The following is an 18,337-nucleotide window of genomic DNA, read 5'->3' as shown; positions in this document are numbered from 1 at the left end:
GATCACAAGCAAAAGCACAATGCCCCCCTTTAATGTCGTCCTGTCTGTAACATTGAAAGATCCTTTTTTTTTTAATTTCCGCTGGAAACCAAAACCAACTGCCAATTATCACCGGCTCTCGGAGCGGAGCAGTGTGAAGACGCTACTCTCTAAATGGAATATCGCTTACCTACTGTCTGTTCCGTTCCTCGGCTCTCAGCGAGGCGTCTTAACTCTCGGCAATCAAAGCAACTCCTGGCATAGGAGCCTATGAGTCACAGTAGACAAGCACGGAGCAAGCGAACGGAACAGTGGGATAGAAAGGGCCCGCCGCGTCGGAGCAAACTTTGTATTGAAACTATCCAGCTGCCAAATGGTTAAAAAAATCCTGTGTAAGGCTAGGAATTTATTTATTAGTAATTATGGCTTTGATACATTCTGGCATCATTAATCTGCTGTACATTAGGGATGACAAGACACGGATGGTTCCAAATCCATGATATTACATACATTCCGCGATCTAACCTTCCAGTTCTAATGTTCCATTACCGCATTCTCAATCATCCAGTCTGCTTCTCTAGTCATTACGGGGCAGGTGTAAAAAAAAACTACCGTGGCCATTAAAAGGCTGACATTTGAGATGGTTCCAGCACTAAATGGAAGAGGGTTCCACCAAAGCCTCTCGGATAGACGATGCCGGCTGTTTGTTCCGGTGCCGTCTGACATTATTTTGGCAATGGGTGATGCTTTCGCAGACAGATTATACTTAAACGTGATTGTTAGTTGAAGACGTTGATTAAGGGGGGGTGCGTATTTTATGCATTTCTTCTTTTATGACGGTATGGTAGGCAGCATTGGCCAAACTGGGGATGACTGGGCAAATGCTGGAGTGGCATCTCGGGTGAGTATGGGGCGCTGTCAGCCACCGACCCACCCCAGTTGCCCCGTATTCCCAGGCATACTGTAGGTAAAATGCATATGAAGACCTACATGGTGAGTAAATATATTTCCTACAGAGCTCCAATCACCAAATAGTCGTACCTGGTACTATTTTAAGATGAAATGGCAGTGATCAAAAAAAAACAAATAAAAATACAGCACGACTTCATTGAGACCATAAAAAGTACTTTTTTTCCTTTGAGGAATTCATAAAAATATAGAATCTGCTGGCAGATCGGCCTCATTTGGCCCCCATCTAGTCTCCCCAAAGACTCAAACCTTACCCCATGCATGTTTAAATCTCCTCACTGTATCAGCCTCTACCACTTCTGCTGTGAGGCTCTTCCACTTATCTACCAGCCTCTCTGTGATGTAAAAATTCTCATTTTCCAAGGTTTATTTGAGGTTGCGATGGCATCAAGGCGTAAGAAAAAAATGGAAACCAAAATATATATTTAACTACCCCACTGCCTGCCTTAACTCCCCCCCCCATAGAAATAAGGAGATTGTTAAATGCGCCATCTGAATCCTACCTGCAATGTGTAAAATAAATGCCTGCCTGCCGTCCCCTTGAAGATTACTAGCGGTTTATCTGTCCAGCCTGATATAAATCACTTGTAAAGATAGCATTGCTCGTGTCTCCAACGGCCGCTGTGGAATTGATCCTGCCCCAGCCGGGGAGGCTGCGAATGTGAATTATTTCCTAGCCAATGAGGCTGGAGTTTAAAGCAGAAGAAGCTGAGGGGGTGAAACGCGAGAGCTCCCTCCAGGGTGTATTTATCTGCCCGAGCAGCAAAGAAGTCGGAATAATGATATTTGCGGCAAGCAAAATGCTACTCATTCTGGGAACCGCTTCGACCTTCCCATCACGCTCGTCCCTGGTAGATGCATTCGTAAAAGAAAAAAAAAAACAAACAAAAAAAATCCCATTAATTATTGTAAAAGCTATTAATCACAAATGAGAAGTTTCCAATGATTTATGTTTTGCATTAAGCGTAATTTGTTTGGCTGTCTGTATCGCAGATACCGAAGCTGAGGGAAAAAAACCTTAAAATCGGATATTTTGGAGGGCAGCGAGATGCGCCTTCTATGGATTGTCAGCTCCTTTGAGCGCGGCTTTTGTTTCTGTAAGACCAAATTGTTACGTGAGGCGCTACTTGTTACCTGGTTACCTATTGTACAACGCGGTGGAATACGTTGGTGCTACGTGAACCAATGAAAAATAATAATAATAATAAAAATAATAATATTAATAATAATAAAAATAATAATAATAATAATATTGACATTGATTGGTGTTATTTTTTGTGTCATTTCTTGTAATGCGTAGTGCACAAAAAAAATGCACAAACACCCAACAACTCAAATAGTCAAAGAAGTGCACTTTTCTTTTAGGGGGTGTGGTTAGAGGTGTGGCCAGGGGTGTGGCTTCATCAAGTCTTTTTATGTGACTTTATGACCTTTTGAATGTTGTTTTTTTTATGCAATGTATTTCGTAAAATAAAATATACTTTATTTAGTTAAAAAACAAACATTCCGAGCTCCTAGAAAAGAGGGGCATCAGGGGAGAAAAGAGGGGCATCGGGGGAGGTAAGAGGGGCTTCAGGGGAAGAAAGAGGGGCTTCAGGGGTGGGAGGGGTTTGTGGACTAAAAAGTATTTTTTTTTAATCCATAAATATTTTAAAAGAAATAATAATAATAATAATAATAATAATAATAATAATAATAATACATATAATATAATGCATATCATTTTTTTATTTTCCGCTCAGAAATGACATATAAAAAAATGTTCAAAAATAACCATAAAAATAAATGCATTTGAAGACTTTTGTGACCTTAAGAACATGAAGGGTACATTTTAATTAAATTGTACATGTTTATTTAATCTGCTCGTCTTTGCACATTGTAAAGCAAGGTTTATGCATTTATATTGATTTTTTGAGCTGCTTAAGCAAGGATTTAGTTTGAAAAAGTAAGTAGTACAACAAGATTAGCTTCTGGAAGGATGTATCCTTGCAAGTAGGACCTTCGTGATGATATTCTGTAACTAATATCAATACATTATAGCTGTGGGCTAAGAAAATATTAGTAAAAACCGCCTTAGCCCTTTGGCCCCAGAGGGCCATCCATATGCTAGTGGGGCAGCTCTACACTTATCCAACTTCCTGACCACATGTGGCTTCATTCCCGTCTCTGCATGGTTACATGGGTGGCTTTGCGGCACCAAGCAGCATCTCTCATACCTCCCAACGTTCTCGTTTTCGTGGGACAGGACCTATTTTTGGACACTGTCCCTCTCTCCCAGGTAACTTCCATCCTCTTCTGCTTTTGTGGGCACTAAGGATCATAAGCCAGTTGGATGTAACACTTTGTCTCCCATCACGCCATGACGCGGCTCTTCCTGTAGGGTTGGTGGATGGCTACGCCCAAACCCCATCCACTTCCTGGACTAGCCCCACCCACCTCCGTTGCCAACCTCGTCCCTCTCCACCTCTTGTCACATCCCCCTAACACAGGTGGCCTAAAATATATTTTATTTATATATATTTTATATTCGACTAATACGTCTGAATTTGAATATCTTATAAAGAGGACAAAAATGTATTAACCATACCTATTTCTAATGGTAGAAATGATAATACATAAGTGATTTAATCAGGATATTATCATACCTACCCCTTTTACCAAACTGACAGAATAACGAACAGAAGGCAGAGGGAACATCTGAATGCGTAGCATAATTAACCCCTTATGATCTAGGGAACGCAAGCCAGCCAATTCTGTTTTGCATTCATTCGCTTTCCGTTGTTGACATGGGAAACAGACAAGTAGCTGATTCACGGCGTGGCGATGATGCCCACTGAAAACAAGTTTTGCTTTTGTTTAGGAGACAATTGGCAGTAGGACGCGGGATTCACGCAACTGTCAAGTAAAGCATGTGTCTCCTAAATTCACTCAGTACATTTCTGGGAAGCTCAATCTGCCATAGGAGTCGTGTTCCAAGCACAATACCCAGAGCATCTGCTGAACAGCCAAATCCACACGCCCTGGAAATAAATCACTGGCTATGTGTACGACTTCAAAATATGTTTTGCGTATGAAAAGGAGAGAGAATTCATAGATCTAAAGGTACGCGGTAACAATGAACGGCCATTTATTTTTACATTAAAAGGGCACCGGTTTTTCCGCGAGCTGCTTGTATTTAAAGTTTAACTCAATTAAATCAAAGCGCGTTGTTAATGGCTTTTAGCGATTTTGAATGGTTTTACATTTTGTAGCACTTAACCAGTACTTGTTAGAATTTTTTTTATCATGGAATAAAATTACTTAAATCGTAGACATTATAGAGGTTGTTCTGTATTATTTATTTTTTTCATTCATTCGCAACTGGCTTACCTAGCAGTGTTAAATATAAAATGGGAATCGTCATTCCTTAAAGGGAAAGATCCACTGTAATAAATCATGATTGTTCCCTCTGACTGCAGAGGGGATTTACAAAGGTTTACGTTGCATTGATGTTGTTTTTTTTTAAAGCCAACCTGGCAAGAACCACAGAGATTTCCGTGAGCTCTTTGGAATGGACCGTCGGGATATCGGCAACCCAGGGAACACTCTGGATTTTGCCTGGAGACTCCGGGTAAAGCGTCGCTTTTCTGGTTCTTAACTTTATTATGTGATGCCAGATAGTTAAGCTTCACATTTATTTGAATTATTATTTGTTGTGCGTATCCTTCTATGTTATCGTGTCATGTTACATGTCTGTTGGCGCCTCCTAGTGGATATAGTTGATAAAACCCCCCTGCAAAAAGCATAAAAGGAAGAATTGTAGGTATGCAGGTATGACAACGTAGTGTTATGCGATTGCAGACATCCGAGGTACACCGGTACAAGGCGTTTTCATGTCCAGCACTCAAACTTTTAAAACATTTTCTGCACGACCAGATTAATCAGCAGAGACGGATACATTAAGTCTCCCCGTTACACCTGTGATATTTAGAGCCTGCATTCCCAGATAAAACACCGCGCCAGGTTTCCATCTCACCTTTCGCTGACGTGTCTCCCTGTGGCCTCCTCTTGGTCACAGCTCATTCCCATGATTCATCGACACGATGAAACCCCGTGTTCTGCCATAAATTCCACCTGGGCTTCCCATGTACCAAGAGGCCTGTAAATCATATCAGGAGAACACAAGCGTTAATAGCGGGACAAAAAACGATCCCCAGCCGACGGTTACATTTTTACCATTGTATGGGTTTTTATATGCATTAAAGGCTTTGATTGTCGATAATTGACAGTATCACAAAACGTATACCTCCCAAGTGTTCCTCTTTGGAACCCAAGCCTCTGATGCCCCTCTTTCCTCCCCTGATGCCCCTCTTTCCTCCCTGATGCCCCTCATTCCTCCCTGATGCCCCCTTATTACTTGTTTGCTGGGTATGAGGGGATCCCAGGGTTCTACAGCCCTAAAACCCCCATTAATGTGTATAGAAACAGCAGAAAACGGCTTTATCAATTAAATTCACTATATAACTATTCTTCACAATATATCTCAGTTACTTAACAATCTCATAGAAAGTCTCTGTAAAGCTCCGCCCCGTCACACCCCTAACCACACCCACTGTCAACCACAATTTTAACTTTTTTTTTTTTTTTTGTACAATTCATCAATACGGACTTCAATACGATATGGAAATTAATTTAAAAATAAAAAAGTCCTAAAAATAATACAAAATTAAAAATGAAATACGAGAAACAGGATTTTACATTTTTTTAATTTTTATTTTTATTTTGTAACACCTCTGTACTAGTTAACTGGAAATACTCTTAAGCACCAGTTATCACATCTCACAAGCAATCCTATCTAGCATGCTGTTCTAGCAATGGCCGCCTGCAAGGCAGAACCTCTAAGCCTTTTTAAAGGAGTTTAAGCGCTCAGCATGACGACGGCTTTTTTCCGTTAAATGCCAGAGAGATCAAGTGACCGGCCTCTATCATAGATATTCCACGCAAAGTGTCTCTGGCCATACCTTAGATCACACATAATCTAGAAGCCACAACATTGTAACAATTTAAGATATATATATATATAGTAAAGTATAGTAAAGTTATAATTGCCATAATTGTATACATTTTCTAGAATTTGTAAAGGGTTAATCCAGAAATTGCACCCTCTCCTAATCCAATATATTGAAATTAAAAATTATGGGTTTGTCATACAAAAATTATTTTGTGGGCATTTTGTAAAATTAGTTAATGTCTTTTGAATTATTATTATTATTATTATTATTATTATTATTATTATTATTATTATTATTATTAATATTTTCTGACAGGTAGAAGGATAAGCCCCCAAAAAAAGAGCTTCAAATTGACTTTTTTATGTTATCCCTGCCCTAGAACATTGCCACAAATTCTAAAATAATTCATAAAAGGTGTAAAAAAAACAAACAAAAAATAAACACAAATGAGCAGGAACACCCGAGGTATGTACAGTAAATATGTTCTAGTGACAAGAGACAACTCACATTAAGTACATATATACATCTACCTTAGCAGAATGGTATTAAATAATGGCATCATTACATTTAAACAGCATGCAAACTATTTTTTAGGTTCGAGACCCAACCTCAGCTGCTCTAACCTTGGAGAATTCCATTTGGAACCCCCATGACTTTTTTTGGACTCTCTTTCCTACCACATTCTTTCTTCTCTCTGTCTTGGCTTGTGATTTAGAGGCAATTTCATACATTTTGAAGAGCTCTCAGTTTATGGAGGTCAGACTGTTACCAAGCCGGCTAATTTTTTTCATTTTTGTATTGAGTACCGCAGTTCGTAATCAGCTCGGAGTTGTGGTCAAATATTTCTACTGTGTATTCATTATTCTGTCACTCGTTGAATGAAAATATGTTAATAAATTATGATTTGCAAAAAAAAGGACATACATTTACTTTGAGATAATCAGCATGTCAGGAATGCTCAGACTGTCCAAACAGTTGGGGTTAAGTTCCAATTGGAGGTCCATGCGAACGATCATTGGGATTGTTAGCAGGTGCTTAAGACCCAAATAAGAACTTTGCAGGTGCGCAAGAAACTTTTTGGAGGTTTTTCCATGGGTGGCTCCAAGTGATGTTACATATCAGGTTTTTACCCACTATTGGGCTTCCAAGTGAACCTAAATATTGGAAACTATGTAACTCTGCTCTACACAAGTTTGAGGAACATGTTGTTGAGCTTTAAGTTGCGTCATAAGTCATCACCTTTACATAAATCTCAGCAGAGCAAACCTTAAACACACAGACAATCTCCCTTCTCCCAGTGGAATTTATTCACTAAACAATGAGTTTCAGGTTAGATGAAGGATTCTGAAGGTCTATCACCTGCACGTTCCTCCTGCAAGAAGCTCTGGATTGGCTCCACATTATGGATAGCTAACTCTTTGAAGAAATGTTCTTGATGTAACTATGCATTATGTCAACTTATCTCTTCTTCCTAGAGAAACTCTGCCCATTAACAATGCATATATATATTTCAGCTCTCCGCAAACGACCTGCAACTCACTGTTTAGTGAATAATGCCCAGATAGCAATCTACTCTCTAGTGAATTATTATTTGTCCATGGTAGACTCCTGCTAGACTACTAATTCCATTGACATAAACCAATCTAAACTTTTCAACAACAATTTCAGAGCAGATGAGCACAGGCTTTCTCACCCCGTACTAACGCTCTGTTTGTTTATATCTAAGATGATAATAACCCAACAAGCTAAATTTAGCTTCTTTTGTATTCGTTTCGAATAATTTTGCACCTTCTCGCAGGCAATGTGTTTAATTCCTATCGGAGTCAGCTGTGAAATGATGTGTCTATGGAGTCTGAAACCCGTGTCCTCTCTCCAGGGGAGACCTCTCCTGTCTCAATCCTTTCAAGCTTCTTCAGACTTCAAAAAAACATCAGACAGTAAGCCTCCTGAGACAGGTGGCAAGGACTAGACAGCACTGAAAGCTTTTTCTGAAAGCAAATAGAACGTTCAGAAGAAATAAATAAGACAAAGAACAAAAAAGCAAATATTTCCTATTAAAATAATGGTATAATGGGTGTGATTACGCTGCCAAGAGATGGGTTAACGGCCTCTCCGGCCAGTAGAATTAAATAAAATATATCAATATAACTTTGTTATGAAAAGCATTGGCTCAATTAAAGCTCAAGGGGATTGGTCAACAGAACAGCCAATGACAGTCATAAAGATGAGACCACAGGGGAGTTGTGCTCCGGCTCCAGTGCTGCAGCTTCTCCTAAAGGTAAATGATTGTATATCATATTGTGATATGTTTTTAACAGGTTCAAGGATGAATATTAAATTACTTCAACCGACCACGTACGTCACAAAACAATGGTCCTATAGTTGTTTAATTGTTAGATGGGGTTAAGGTTAGGTAGGGGTAAATAAAGAAGAGAAAATTAAAATAAAAAAAAATAAAGGCATATAGGGTGGTTTCCAAGTTTATATATTTTCCATTTACATTAGCTGCCTATAATTTATATACACGTAAAAATTGTAGTGAATGTTTTTATTCCCCCCTTTTTAAAATTTTACGTTATTATTTTACGTATATTAACATGCTTTCAAAAGAAAGTATTATATGTATTATATGTATATATTATATGTATTATATGTATATATATATATATATATATATATATACCGTATATATATATATATATATATATATATATATATATATATATATACATATAATACTTTCTTTTGAAAGCATGTTAATATACGTAAAATAATAACGTAAAATTGACGGCCATAACTCAGCGTTCCGCAGGCGGAGGTTCCACCTTCGCTCTCTGTTGTCTCATGAGCACTAGGGTCTGACGTGTTCGCGAGAATCTTACAGAAAAAAGAATGCATATTAACCCCTTCATGACCAGTACTCTTTTATACTTACAGAACCCCATCAATTTCCATGTCTTTCTTTAACTGCAATTTCTTTTTATATATATATATATATATATATATATATATATATATATATATATATATATATATATATATAATTTGGGTGGGTACACTAATTGAAAAAAAGAAAGACATGGAAAATTAACCCCTTCAGGACCAGTACCCTTTTATACTTACAGAACCAGAGCAATTTCCATGTCTTTCTTGAACTGCAATTTCTTTTATATATATATATATATATATATATATACATATATAATTTGGGTGGGTACATTAACTGAAAAAAAGAAAGACATGGATATTGATCTGGTTCTGTAAGTATGAAAGAGTACTGGTCCTGAAGGGGTTAATATGCATTCTTAGACCGTCTTTTTTCTGTAAGATTCCCCCGAACGCGTCAGACCTTAGTGCTCATGAGACATCAGAGAGCGAGGTGGAACCTCCGGCCGCGGAGCGCTGACTTATGGCCGCCATGAGTTGACCTGGTGCCTTTTAGTTTTAGAAGATAACCTCCTGCCGAAACGGAGTCCTCCGTCGTAGACGTCATCATCTCTCATCGTTTCTCTGCCTGAAAGGCAATGCTATTTCGAAAAAACATTTACGGAATCATCCGATATCTCCTCATAACCTAGAATTAAACTCACTGTAAAATTGGAATTATAGCGTTACGTTATATCTTCAGCGCGAGACAATAAATTGTAGCGAGGGATACAGCCACGGGCCATGCATTATTAAACACAAATTACTGAGGACTTTCTACTAGCGAGCAGCGTTTTAGATCATGTTACTGTAAATGCACCTGATATACACAGTACTTGAATAATAAATATTTTATTTATGCTATAAACTGTATGAATATCTAAGAACTGTTAAACATGGGACGGGAATTGTTAATAATATATAGAAAATATAGAAGTCTATTTAATTGATGCGCCGGTTCATCTCGTTCCTTCCATGTTTTATTCATGAAATAAACAATTGTTTTAAAAAAATAAATTTTCAGCACTTTTTCTTTTCCTTTCCAAAAGGGATTTAACACTATGCAAGTTTTGAAAGGATTTTTTATTTTTTTATTGCCTTTTTATTTTTTTCTTCTAAAACTGGGTTTGTGTTTAAGGACAGTAAATGTGATCAAGATGAAAAATATGGAAAATTATAAAATTAATAATATTTTAAGTGAAAATTTGAAACAACGTACATAGATCATGGAATTTCTATAAGTTCACAACATTTAAATTTCAAACAAAAACAAAAAAGTGTGTCCAATTTTGGTTCGGTTCAACCTGCAGTCAAATTAGAAACAATATTTACCAATTCAGCAAGAATTTAGCAGCTGAAAGCCAATTAGTGAATCCACCTCATGTTCCATGGTTTATTAGGTTGGAAAAAAAAAACTCAAAAGTCCAATTTAGGTTTTCAAAATAACCATTTTTGGAGCTTTGCTTAACAGAGATGTCTCCTTTGAGAGCTCAAATTCTCCCCTAATTGCTTCTGCGATGAGTTTAAATAAGAAATAATATTCAAGTCTCATTTATTTTTTGTTTGAAGGAAAGCCGGCTGATTTGTTTACTGTGGCCGCCGTAGCCGAAGTTTGCGTCCCGCAGGATCTAGAACACGACTTCCATTTTCTGAAATGTACAGAAGATTCGTATATTGTAGACAAGATATTTCTGTCTGTTACAGAAAAGGGATAGTCCTGTTGGCAGGGTCAGTCTTGGAGTCTGAAGAGTCAGGCAGCTGCTTGGGGTTCCTGGACCAGGAGGGCACCGACAGTTGCCCCAGAAACTGCCCCCAATGTGTAGGCCTCGTTCTTATACCTGGTAATGGGGCAGTGGTACGTGGGGGACATGCCGATATTGGCAATTTAAAAGTTTAAAATGAACAGTGTATTGGAGAGACGTAACAGAGCAGGGGCGGATTCAGAGCCTGATCTCGGGAGAGGCACTCACACTCTAACACAACCAGACACACACACTAACACATCCAGACACACACACTAACACAACCAGACACTAACACACACTAACAAAACCAGACACACACACTAACACATCCAGACACACACACTAACACAACCAGACACTAACACACACTAACAAAACCAGACACACACACATTAAGACAAGCAGACACTAACACACACACTAACACAACCAGACACTAAGATAGACACTAACGCGCCCAGAGACTGACACTTGCACAACAGACACACTGGCACACACACTAACATACCCACACACACTTACACTAACATATCCAGACATTACCCACTAACATATGTCATCACACTAACATAACCAGACACATACACACATATGAGAAGATACACACTAACATACCCACACACAGACACATTAACATACTCAGACACACAGGCACTAACACACAAAAGCACACACACAGTCACACACAACTCACTTACCATGATTAAGCCTCAGGCTTTTCCTCAGTGCAGTGCCAGCTACCACACTACTACCGCAAAGTCACGCAACATCACATTACCTGACCCCATTGAACCCTGAATTCTCTTTGAAATTGGGGGATTAAAGAGGTAAATCCGGACTAACTCGAGCCTTAACGCTTTACTCCTATGACCAGAAAATGCTGCCTCCTTTCTTGGTGAGGGCAATTGCCCCCCCCCAGGATCCTCCCGTGGAACAAAGTGGCCTCTCACCTGGGACTCTTTTTTGGTCTATAACTGTCTCTGCCTGCTGGCTTTGCCTCTATGGATTTTGGCCAAATGTTCCTTAACCTACTGTTTGAACTTCCACTGAGAGTCACTAACGTATCACAGAAGCCATTGAGTCCAAAGCATGTGGACACCAAAGAACCGGCAAACAGTTTGTGAATAATCTTTCTGCTTCGTGAAGACTCTTGTTGAAAGAGAGGATGGTAGGGAGGTCAACCAACCTACAGGTTCTTAAGAAACACGTAAAAAGCTCCAGTCTAACGGTCAAATATCTTCCAGCCTTCATCACACGTCAAGCAACAAAGAATGTCAACTTCTTCTCCTCGCTAAGTAAATATTGTAAAATCACAATGCTTCTACGGGCAGAAATGCAAAAAGTGTAGACATTACGATTCCAGAAAAGTGACTCTTAAAAGATCAAAGCAATGTGCGTTTATTGTGGAGGCACTGGGCAGAAAATGAACAGATATTGACCAATGAGCGGAATAATAGCTTTGTTGACAATCTCAGCTCTGGTGTGTACAAAGAGAACTGAGTAGGTGGAGTGAAAAGGAATGAGGCCAAAATCTGTCCCTTTCTATTGGCTCCTTTCCACCATCCTTAAAAGCCAAATTCTCTTTTCATGTCAACATGCTGTTCGGTCTCATTGGCCCACAACAGCCTAGCGCCGTTGAGTATGTTATTCTTATTTCAAATGGACATCAAGATAATTCTAGGGTTTTTTTTTTTTTGCTCAGCAGCAAAATGGTCCGGAAAAGCACGTTATTGCAGTCTCGTAGACGAAAGCAAGTTAACCTCATGTTTACTGGTTGAAATTGTGTATGTTTGTTAGCTGTTTTAGCATGAATGTACTATTGTCTTGCAATGACCATTTAAACTGTGTAACTGTATTCATAGACAAATAGCTCCAATCTCAGTGACATCATAGTTAAAACAAAAATATATATATATATTTGACAATTACTAACATTTAATGTCAAAACCATTAGATACGGAAAAAAAAACTTTATTTTTTTCCATATAATTGTTTTATTATGAGAATTTTAGGGACTTTTTTTAAGTTATGACTGTATCCTTAATACATTTTTGAATCAGCATATATTTATAGGGGAAAAGTAAGCAAAAAAACCACTACTGAATCCAAAAAATGAAACCACCTTCTAGTTAGGTTATTATTTATTTTATGTTCTTTTGTTAAGTTATTGGATTTATATTTGCAGCTGTGACATCATTGAAACGCAAATCCAGGACTTTGCATGCATTTTTTTCCCAATTTCCTGTGATCCCACCAAAAAAAAAAAAGTTGCATTGAAATTCTACCCTCGACTCAAACAGGAAGTTGTAACCCACTTCCTGATTTGCTTTAGAAGAAGGTGCACCAGCTGCTGGCACCATAAGTTGTTTACCTCGGTGCCCTTCCGCTATAAAGCTATTATCACACATTTTTTTTTCTAATATTTTTTATAATATCGATGCCAAATAATTATGTAAATGTACAAAAACATTGTTTCTTACAAAAAGTCACTGTGATTAATATTTTTTATAAATACTTTTATTTTATTCATGGTTGCTTTCTAGTCATACAATTATTATTATTTTTTGTGAGTAGCTCAAAAACTGAAAACTTATTTTTTTTTAGTTTTTTTTTTAGGGGATTAAATAAATAAAGCTGGAGAAAAAAAAACAACTGAATGCATTTTTCATTTTACTGTAAAGGATTCTCATCCATGAGCCTGAAGGCATGGCCAGCGTTTGTGGTATCTCTTTCTTCCGAGGGTAATGATGGTGAAAGTGAAATCCCACAGCAAGAGCTTCGGGGGTTACTTTAGCAAGTCAAGCAAGTAGAAGGGAAAATCACTCACTGAAATCCCATCCGGACGGTGCCAGGGACTAAAGCCTCCATATGCCAAAGAGTTCAGTGCCTTACACGTTATCTACAACTACAGCTCCAAAGACTGCCAAGCTAATCAATCCTGAAGGCATGAAGGAACTGCCTCCGGAGCTTCACAAGTTCTGACATTATCCGCAGTTTCCTAAGTATCACTCAGGAATAAGAGTCTTATTCTACTACTGCCACAGTCACGGTCAACCATTATTAATGATGGGGGAAAAAAAAAAAAAATTAAAAAAAAAAAATATATATATATATATATATATATATATTTTATTATTATTATTATTTTTTTTTATATTTATCTTGTCCAAAGAAGTTTATGCTACTTAGAATAAGAACTAGTGGCATTTCAGCTTTAAAAAACCCTAGAAGGCCCTTCTTCAGATATAGAGATGGAAGATTCCAGAGATTTTCTGATACAAGACAGATCACCAAATCCATTTTTATAAAATTACCGCAAAAATGCTCATACAAAAAAATAAATAAATAAATAAATAAAAAAATATATATTTTAAGTATTTTTGATTGGCCTTTTCATTGTCATACTCAAATACACAAATCAATTAAACACTTTTTTTCTAGCATGTTTTATTTTATTTCAATAATGTTTCAGTTCTCTATGGACAAAGACGATGGTTAGGCGGTCAGGATCTGTTGACAACAAAGCTTCTCCAAATCTAGTCACTTGAGCGTCCGGTTGATGAATCGTTTTCTCATTTTAAAAGTTTTACCTGGGGGTTAAAGAGAAAAATCTAAAAAATCAAAAAAAAATGTCTTTTAACCCCTTAAGGACAATGGGCGGTCCCAAAACCCTTTAAAAACAATGCATTTTGAGCCCGTACATGTACGGGCTTTGTCATTAAGGGGTTAAAAATTGTGTATATCATAGCGATGGTATGGATTGACAGAGACTGTTTATTGGTGCGTCGGAGAATCGCTCGCTAAATACTGTGTTGTCCTGAAAGCCACGTCTACTGTTACGTTGTTAATAATGCACAGAGCACCATCTGGTGATTCCGGCACAGAACACGCTTGTTCCAGTACATCTGTAAGGGAGGGAAAAACAAATGATCGACCAGCAATACATCAGTGTGAACATCCCTGGCATTTAAACAAGTCAATATTGTGTATTTTCCAGAAAACCGCAACCACGGAAAAAAAGAAATGGAATCCCATTTCTGCTTTTTAGGCCGTGGACATCTTCAAGATATACCAATGTTTCTGTGAATACTCAGCGATAGAATTCATTCCAAGCAATCTGGAGCCCCGTCGGCGGCTTAATCAAATTAAATTATATTAATCAAATGAAATTATATAAATTCAATAAGGGAAATATGTCATTGTTTATATATATATATAATTTATTCCGAAGGATTTCATTCAGGGGATTTTGTTTCAATCATAATTACTTCTATTGGATTTCAGTTCGTGTTGCAAAGAGACATTTTTGTTTGTACCTCCAATAATTATAAGATAATTCAATTGTCTATGTGTTTGATAAAACAATTTTAACAAAAAGAAGCAAAGAATGTGACGGGACTTAACATTCGAGGAGCTCCTGACACATATTCCCTGGAGAGGGTCATTTAATTCTGGTGGGTCTTGTTGCTCCGTAGTCCAGCTTGTTGGTGGCCATTTAATTTTCGAAACAAAAAAGAGTGTATCACCAAAACTATCCGGTCCTACAAAACACTGATTTCTAAAAAGGAGTCTAGAATGCCTCACCTGCCGTCACTTTCTGATTTGTTAAAGCTTCCCAGATGTCTTCAAAAATTTTATCAGGTAAACATCTCAACATCTCCACCCTCTCGATTCCACCAGGTAGCCAAGTGAGAGTGGAGCCATGAGTTGGGGTCCATGCCTACCCACAGGGTCTTCCTTAGACTTGAAAACGCTTCAATGGGCAGAGAAAATGGGGCAATATTTTGTGGTTTATTTGTTTTAACCCCCCTCCATTGAATCACATATTGGATGGGGATGAGGGGCATAGGATGGGGTCTGTGTCTCTCATAGGTTATTTTTTTAGGGTAAGCTTTCATTTTTATCCAATGTATGTGCATTTACAATTCCAATGGTCAATGACCTGAGCACTGGACAAAAAATGTAATAAAAATAAAATTTTCCAAATCCTGTTTTTTAAAGACTATATCTCATCACAAAAGGCTTTGTGCGTATCGAGGGCCGTGGCGTATCGAGGGCATTCCGGAACATCCAGCGCACCTTACGGAAACAGCGTGTGGATATTTCTGAAGGCCGCACTGCCTAATGAGACGAGAAGCACTGTAAGCGTGATTTGTTTGAAGGATGTCTGTCCATGCCGCTGTTCAATACGAGAGAGCTAGAAGAAATATGTAACGTGCCAATCCCCAAACCCAAGGAGAAAAATTCTGCTCCATAAACTTCATGCAGGAGATTTTCAACCTGGACAGTGAGAAGGTTTAGTGATTTTTGTATTTTATTTTTTATTTTTAGACGAGAATTTTGCAAAAAAAGATCTTGGATATATGGTTTTGTGTAGTAAATTTTATATCTTTTAATTAGATCTGTATCGTTCTTTGTACATATTTAAAAGGACACTTTAAACTATTTAATATGCATTTATTTAAAAAAATTAATTTAATTTGAAAAAAAAAATGTTTTTAAATTTTTTTTAAAAATTAAAATAAATTACTTGCTAACACCTTGCGCCAATGAAGCAGCCAATGAGTGGCAGGAAAGTGCTCCCACTGAAATCAATGGTAGCACTTTCTATGCATGCGTATGGGAGGATCTCCTTCAAGAACATTCGAGGAGCCAGCAAAGAACCTGCCCGGTGGAAATGTTCTTGGCCAAACGCGTCTCTTGCATGGCACATATCTGGGTATATTGCCCCAAAGTAGGCAATTGGATATGGGGGGGGGTTCTACAGAATGGAAATTTAAAGGCATCACTCATTTATCATATGCATTAAAATGGAGTGTCCCTTTCAAGACGAATACTCAGCACAACCTACCCCATAGCCATTGCATACAAAATGTTCCACCCCCAGTCTTGTCTCCAAGAGCCAAATCATAAATAGGCAAACACGTTGAGATGCCTTCTGCTTTCCAATCCGTCAGCTACTGTATAATTTCATGTAATCAGCGACATCTATTTTTTTCTGCCTCCATTGTTCACGTTAACAAAACTCAACAATAGATTTCTAAATCTATCGGCCGTGAGTCACTTATTTTCAGCAAAAAATAAAAAAAAACGTACTGTATGGTATTTAAAACCTGTGCTAATCCAGACTCGCTGTCATAAGATAAAGACTTACATTTCCATCTGTGATATGAGAACAATAGGTTAGAAATCAGGAACACTTAATTATCTGCCGCCCGTGAAGGCGATGGTGTCCCCGGAGATATTTGGGTCGGTTCGCCATGTAGAATAGAACAAAAGGTTAAAGGTCGGACTTTATTTTGATTATCAACCCAGGTCAAGAAACATCCGGACTAATCCAAGAGACGCTCTGCGGAAACGCAAAGCACAACCATGAAAATGAAAACAATTAATGGAAAATTAGGAACCACGGTAGGTGATGGGGCTCATCCAGAAGAGGTCCTCTCTTGGGGAGAAGACGTCTTCTATTCTTTCTTTATTCAACATGTGCATAAGATATATATATATATATGCATGCTCTGAAGAACTTGGGCCGAAGAACATGCGCAAAGAATGGAATGTAGTTTTCCTTTACTTGTAGATACATGGAACAGCTTCCCAGTAAAAGTAAGGGTATTAAACATGCATGGGATAGACATACGGCTCCTGAGTCTAAGACGAGACCAACGACTGATTAAGGTTTGAGTCTTTACAGCAGGAGAAACGGGCGACTAGACGGGGGCCGGATGGGGCCGATCTGCCGGCGGATTCTGTGTTTTTTTTTTATTCCACACCTTTATAAGAAAGAAGCATATATTCCGTTACCTTTGATCACATCGCACCGATCATCACTTTCCGTGTCTCAAATCCTAAATGCGCACTTAGATCCCTCTTGTGATTGAGACGAGGTGCTCTTTGCTCCATGCAAAAGTCCTTTATGTTTAAACATTCTCTTCAGGAGCCCAAAGCAAATCACGTTTCATGCGCGAATATCCCTAATATTCAAGGTAATTTTTTTTCGAGATGAAATAGAACCGTTTCGTTTAAAATATGCATCTCCTGCTGTAAACAGAGGGACGGCTGAAGCAAAATAAAAAGGTTCATCTCATGCGCAAAGTCGTCGAGTGGAATTATAAACATGTTTTCACGTTATTTTTTATTGGCAGTAATGATTCAATAACCATGGAAGAAAGTTTAACCCTTTTATATATGGATACAAAGACAAATAGAATTTGCTGGCAGATCGGCCCCATTCGGCCCCCATCGGGTCTGCTTGTTTTTCCTGCTGTAAAGACTCAACCCTTAATCAGTCGTTGGTCTCGTCTTAGATTCAGGAGCCGTATGCCTATCCCATGCATGTTTAATACCCTCACTGTATTATTAATAAATAAATCTATAATAATAATAATAACAACAACAAACAAAAACAACAACAATAATAAGTATTATTATTATTGTTGTTTTTGTTATTGTTGTTATTATTATAATACTTATAATACTTATTATTATTGTTGTTGTTGTTAATAATAATAATAATAATAATAATAATAATAATAATAATAATAATAATTAGCATTATTATTATTTTAATATTATTATTATTAAAAAATAAATTCATTGCTAATTATTATTCTCTTTGTGCTTTTCACACATTTCTTTTATGTCGGTCATGTACTCCATGAGTGATGTCATAAGAGAGACGAATAACATACAAGCCGGACTAAAGGGAAATCACCATGATATTTTGAT

The 18,337-nt window shown here is 37.8% G+C and overlaps 1 protein-coding gene across 2 annotated transcripts in view; it reads right to left on the bottom strand.

Annotated features, from left to right (window-relative positions):
- Positions 1 to 18,337, bottom strand: part of LRRC4C (leucine rich repeat containing 4C) — a 224,777-nt gene that overhangs the window by 91,950 nt on the left and 114,490 nt on the right. For both annotated transcript variants that reach the window (XM_053449482.1, XM_053449481.1), the window contains exon 3: positions 4,964 to 5,086. The gene's annotated coding sequence lies outside the window, so the exon portion shown is untranslated. The remainder of the gene's footprint in view (positions 1 to 4,963; positions 5,087 to 18,337) is intronic.

Source organism: Spea bombifrons, chromosome 10, assembly GCF_027358695.1.
Source record: "Spea bombifrons isolate aSpeBom1 chromosome 10, aSpeBom1.2.pri, whole genome shotgun sequence".
Taxonomy (NCBI): domain Eukaryota; kingdom Metazoa; phylum Chordata; class Amphibia; order Anura; family Pelobatidae; genus Spea; species Spea bombifrons.
Note: the sequence above shows the minus strand (reverse complement) of the source record. Positions and strands in the feature narration are given on the sequence as shown.